We start from the raw sequence: 6720 nt of genomic DNA, 5'->3' as shown, positions 1-6720 counted from the left end.
GCTGCTGTCTCCGCATAGCGAGTAGTGGGATCGACGGCCACGATGATCCGATTCCCTGCAGGTGTATATGGCAGAGGTCCATACAAATCGATGCCAACACGATTGAATGGTCGGTATGGGCACGGAAGATGCTGTAGTGCAGCCGGGTGATGGAGAGGAGGCGGCTTGAGACGCTGGCAATCGACGCACGAATGCACACACTAACGAAGGTATACATACCGCGCCAGTAGAAGCGCTGTCGCAACCGTTCATAAGTCTTAAATACACCCACATGGCCACACTGCGGATCGTTATGATAAGATTCGCAGATATCACTACAGATGTGGCGAGGTACGACTAGCAGCCACTTACGGCCATCTGGCATATAATTGCGTCGATAGAGGAGACGGTCACGAAGGGCGAAATGTTGCGCTTGACGACGAAGGGCGCGAAGAGCCGGTGAAAGTGACGAGTTCGTTAGAAGATCGATTAGTGATGTTAGCCACGGATCCTTGCGCTGTTCTGATGGCATGTAGTCGATGGACAGGGAAGACAAGGCGGAGATTGAGGCAGAGGACAACGGAGCGTCAGGAGGCACCGGCGAGCGAGATAAAGCGTCTGCGTTGGAGTGCTTGCGCCCTGTACTATGGATAACTCGTATATCATACTCTTGCAGTCTAAGCGACCAGCGGGCGAGACGGCCGGTGGGGTCTTTTAATGAAGACAACCTGCACAAAGCATGATGGTCTGTAACTACATCGAAAGGGCGCCCATACAAGTATGGCCGAAATTTCTGAAGCGCCCAAACAATAGCCAAGCATTCCTTTTCTGTCACCGAGTAGTTGGTCTCGGCCTTGGTCAACGTTCGACTTGCGTACGCCACAACGTATTGATCAACACCGAGTTTTCGTTGTGAAAGAACAGCGCCGAGGTCGGCGTCGCTAGCATCGGTGTGCACTTCGGTAGGCGCAGCCGGGTCAAAATGGCGCAATACGGGGGGTGAGGTAAGTATCGTGCGCAATTTCGTGAAAGCAGTATCGCAAGCTGACGACCAGGCAGAAAGATCTTTGTGGGCGCTGAGAAGTCGCGTCAGAGGGGCAATGATGGTCGCAAAGTTCCAAACGAAACACCTAAAATAGGGGCATAAGCTTATAAAGCTACGTAATTGCTTGATAAATGTCGGCTTCGGGAACTCAGCGACAGCGCGGAGTTTAGACGGACCCGGAAGGATGCCATCCTTGGACACTGAATGCCCTAAAATAGTGAGATGGCGAGCGGCGAAATGGCACTTTTTCAGATTGAGCTGCAGACCGGCATCGCTAAGACATTGCAAGACAGTTTCAAGGCGAGTTAGGTGGGTCACGAAATCTGATGAAAATACGACGATATCATCCAAGTAGCAGATACACTTCAAACCGCGGATAATATTGTCCATCATGCGTTTAAAGGTGGAGGGCGCGTTACACAGGCCAAATGGCATGACATTGAACTCATAGAGCCCGTCGGGGGTGACAAAAACTGTCTTGGGGCGATGGTCTTCAGCCATTGGAACTTGCCAGTAGCCAGAACGTAAATCGATTGAAGAGAAACATTCTGCTCCATGCAAAGTGTCCAGTGCGTCATCTATTCGTGGTAGCGGATAGACGTCCTTTCATGTGATCGCATTTTGGCGGCGGTAGTCCACACAGAATCGAATACACCCGTCTTTCGTCTTGACAAAAACGACCTTGGATGCCCAAGGGCTACTGGAAGGCTGAATGACACCCTTACTGTGCATATCGTCGACTTTATCATCAATAGTGCGCCGCTCCGAGGCTGATACACGATAAGGACGTTGACGTAATGGGGCGTGCGTACCGGTGTAGATGTAGTGGGCAACAGTTGATGTACGATTCAAGGATACATGCTGGATGTCAAAGGAAGCTCGGAATCGGTTTAGCAAATCGAGGAGCTTGGCGTGTTGATCTGGAGCGGGTGCACTGTCGATGGCTTTGTCGAAGGCAGCCAGAGGCGACGAAGGAGACGAGGAACGAGGTGGGCTAAGGGCACTGACGCTGTCGGAGATTGTGTAGGCACAGGTGGAGAGAAGCGGCGGGACGGTCACAATAGTTTCTGATCGAACAGGCTCGGCATGCCCAACGCACTCGCCACGTTGCAACTTGAGTGGATAGAACAAATCATTACTAATGGCGAGTTCGGTGCGGCCGCTTCGTACGCTAAGGATGGCGCAGGGGAGGGGAAGACAGCGTCGCGAGACGAAAAGGGAAGATGGGATGAAGAGCACTGTACAGTCTTGTAGAGAGGCACAGTTTATAGGCACAATCGCAGCAGATGAAGGCGGGATATGAGTAGTATCCGCAACGTGGCATTTGGCTTCCCCAAGACCGTTAGTGGCGGTCGGTGCGGTGCACAGCGGAGAAAGCTCTACTTCGGTATGAGCGCTATGCATTACGGCGCAATTGTGACACAAGAAGTCCCATCCTAAAATAATGGCGTGGGAGCAGTCACGGAGAACGATAACATTGATGACATAGAGAACGTCCTGAATGGTGACTCGAGCCGTGCAGGTACCGAGCGGTTCGATATGCTGAGCAGTGGCGGTGCGCAAAGAAATTCCAGAATACGGTAGAACAACTTTTTGTAACAAGCAGCACAGTCTAACGTTAATACCCGACACAGCAGCACCAGTATCTACAATCGCAAGAGTACAAATATTTTCATTGGTAAGTTAGATTAAATTATATGGTGGCGAAGCAGTACTTTCACTTGTCGACGAAAGCGCAGTTCTTGCCTGCGGAACTGCGTCTAGTAGTTTTCCGACATTGGCGAGGTAGAGTGACGACGCATCGGTGACGGCGAGCGACGGCGCGGAGAGGTTGAGCGGTGGGCGTGCGAGGAGTGGTCAAAGTGAGACGAAGGCTGAGGTGGCACACGGGGTGGTGACGGCGGCTGTGCGTAGGCAACCGGACTCTGATCGAAAGCGTGTGGGGGGCGGTTGACGGCGGCACAGGCGTGCAACATGGCCAGGGAGACCACATGCAAAGCAAATGGGCCGGTTGTCAGATGTGCGCCAAGGGCGTAGAGTAGGTGGCTCACGGCGCTGAGTTAAAAATGCGCGCTGAGGCGGTCCATACGATGGAAAAGGCGTAGGAGGGGTGGTCTTGCGTCAACCTCAGCTAAAGACAGTGGAGTGGGTCCGGACGTCGGAACAGCGTCGGCATGAATGAGCGGAGCCATCAGTGGTGCGGCATGAAGAGTAGGTTGTCGAGGGGACGGAAGTGCGCCGGCAACTTGTTCCTGAATAACCTGGCGTATGGTCGGAGCCAGGTGTGAGCTGGAGTGCGGAACGTGTGGAATTAGCGATAATTGCCGTGCAACTTCTTCCCGTACGAAGTCTGATTTTTTGAATACGTGTGGAGTTTACAGTGGCATCAGATATAGCCGAGATCGTAGGTTCAGGTTGTCGAGGGACGATGCGTTGGCGACGAAGGTCTTCGTAACTTTGACACATCGTGACAAAATCCTTTACAGTGCGGCGCTCTTTTGCCATGAGGATGTTGAATACACCTTCATTGATTCCCATCAAGATGCGGCGAATCTTCTCGGCTTCACTCATCGATGCATTTACACGGTGGCACAAATCTAAAGCGGTGCAGTGGTGGCGTAGCGGTAGAACGTCCGCCTCGCAAGCAAGAGGAGCGGGATTCAAATCCCGGTGCCGCGCAATTCTCCAACGGATGAAAAAAAAATATCCGCGTGTCGATGGAATTGCATAAACAGGTTTGGGGTGCGACCTGATGCCGGTGAACACCTCCGGCAACGCACTCCCTCACCAGAACAGGAGTTGGCCACCCTGGTGCAGTAATTGGCCGCAACCTCCTATGATAAGCTCCATCCCGGCCCTCAGTCAGTCACCAGCGGCTGCGGAACAACTGACCACGGCGGCGGTCAGACCTATGGCGCAGCAGGGGGTGCTACGAAAGCCTGGCTCCGCTGGACAGGCCGCCAATGGAAACTGACCCTGGCAACGTTTAACCCTAGCTAGTGAATCTAGTTTGGCAGTGCTGTTAGAGGCAGCAGTGACAGCGGTAGCACGCAGAGGCTAAGATCAGATCTACACTTTGCAGGAACGCCGCGGCAGTCCTTCACGGTCAGCAAGGCATCGCTATCAACCAAAGGAATCATCACCGTGTCATCAGCTAACCATCCCTGCCTACTTGCTCTGATCGTCGTATCAAGCGCCCTTAGCCGGACCACGTGAAAAGTTGGACCCCGTGACACTTGGTCGACAGCTATAAAGCCTGGACATCGACAGCGATCTGCTCATTGGCAGCAGTAACAGCGGTAGCACGCAGAGGCTAAGATCAGATCTACACTTTGCAGGTTAGTGCACAGATCTGTTTTCGTGAATCTGGGCCGGCTTGCACGATAAAGTCCGAGCTAAGTCCAGACTTAAATGGTGTCTTTAGAAAGACCAAGCTTATTTAAGACGGCTCGTGTTCCGAACGTCGAACGCTTCGGGTTCATGTTCACCAGAGTGGCTTCCCAGAACGGCCTCAGCAACCACTTGGGGCATTTTTCCTCGTAACACAACCTTAAGCCGCAAAAAGCAAAAGCACGGATTTTACACAATGCAAAATTGACGGAATGTGTACATCTTACAGCAGGGACAGTGCCAGCACATCCCTGTATTTCCGTAATTTCTCTACTTAGACACCTGGCGTCATTGTGTCTTAACCAAGACAGCACTAGAGTCGTAATCATACAAGCGACTTATTCAAGTCAGGACTGAAGCCCAGTCTTGACTCCAGTCTTAAGCGGCCATGCTAGTGGCTTATTCTTTAGGCTCCAGTTAAGTCTGGACTTAGCTAAGACAGTCTTAAGATTGTTTTGTGCAAGCGGGCCCTGGTCTTATTTCTCTCGCTGTCACTGCTGCCTTGAGTGCCTTGTGTGTTCTTTCTAGCCTGCTGTTATTTGCATTTTTTTCACATGGCTAAAGAAGTTGCGAAGTTATTCCAGGATTTTAGAGAGGAAGTGAAGGCAGAATTTAAAAACTTGAAGGATGCTCTTGAACGCAGTTTTAGGTCCGAACTGAGGAATGTGAAAACTTCTGTTGATGAAATGAAAGAAAGCATGGACTTCATGAGCAGGTCGCTTGATGAGACAAACCAGCGACTTGATGTAAGCTTGAGCGAAAACAAAGAACTGAAAAAGGAGAACCAAATGCTTCAGCAGAGGCTTTTGAAGGCCGAGAAGGACCTGGCTGAAACTCAAGCACAGCTCATTAAGTCTGAATATTCGCGTAATAGAAACCTAGAAATAAAAGGAGTAGTGGAGGAGCCAAATGAAGATCTTGCACAGGTACTTGGGGAAATTGGTGAGGCAATTGGCGAACCTATTACGCGGAATGACATTGATGTGTGTCGCAGGGTGCCGACCAAAGATGCAAACAAGAAAAATATTATCATTCAATTCCAACGCCGTGAAAAACGTGACAAAGTTCTTGAACTTGCTAAAACAAAAACGAGTAACAAACAATACCCTAGGCCTCACTTCTTATGAGCCCATTTTCATAAATGAGCACCTATGTCCAGCTATGAAAAAACTGTTAGGCATGGCTTCTACCCGTAAGCACGAGCATGGCTGGAAGTTCGTATGGACACGAAATGGTTCCATCTTTGCGCGGCGCACTACGTCATCCCCAATCATTCCGATCACTCGAGAAGCCGATCTAGACAAGATCAGCAGCGACGCGCATGATACTGTGTCACCTGCAGTCGTCCCGAACAGCGATGTTTCTGCTTAAGAGGGTCCTCTGATGATTATCGATGTACATATCAGAAATGGCCAGTGCTTTCACTTCTCCCGAAGACGTCGCTAAACTTATCAGACAAAATAATATATCGAAGTGTTTTAAACTGTTCCATTTAAATGCAAGATCAATCGAGTCAAAAAAGGATGACATATCTGCATTGCTAAAATCTTGTCATTGCAACTTTGATGTCCTTTTTTTTTACGGAGACGTGGTACAACCAAAACTCTGACTATTTTGTGCTACCTGAATGTCACCATTTCTGTTTAAACTGCAAATATAGGAGAGGAGGCGGCGTGTCGATACTGGCGTTGTTATCGCATTGTGAAATTCTAAATGAATATAGTCTTGCCACAGAAGACTATGAAATACTTAGCCTGAAAAAGGATAAAAATTTGTTTGCAGTAGTTTACCGCCATCCTACCGGTAATATTCGCTCGTTCTTCGAGTTCTTTGAACGTTTTCTTTCTTACACAAATGACTCTGCATATACATTAACAATTGGAGGGGATTTTAACATAGATCTATCCAAAACGTCTACACATGGAAATGAATTTCAATCACTACTGGAGTGCAATGGTTTTTATGATGTCATTTCCGTACCAACACGAGTCACTTCATTGCTGGACTTATTCATTACAAACTCATTTGATATGATTGTGAAGTCAGGCGCTGTAACCTGCGACATTAGCGACCACCTCCCTATATTTTTGTTCGTACAGCGCAAAGAGCCCCCGTGCAAACAGACACAAGTGTGCATGTATCGCTCCATATCACCTGAAGCTTTAGAATATTTCAAGGAAATTATTAGACAGACTGACTGGAGAGATATGTTTGACATTTCAGACACGAACACAGCATGTGAAGTATTTTTAGCCAGATTTCAAGCAATATATGCTGGTTGTTTCCCACTCAAACCTTATTGTCAG

Source organism: Amblyomma maculatum, chromosome 10 (genome assembly GCF_055883805.1).
Source record: "Amblyomma maculatum isolate TAMU_Amacu chromosome 10, ASM5588380v1, whole genome shotgun sequence".
Lineage (NCBI taxonomy): Eukaryota > Metazoa > Arthropoda > Arachnida > Ixodida > Ixodidae > Amblyomma > Amblyomma maculatum.
The sequence above is the reverse complement of the archived record's forward strand: the minus strand, read 5'-3'. Positions refer to the sequence as shown.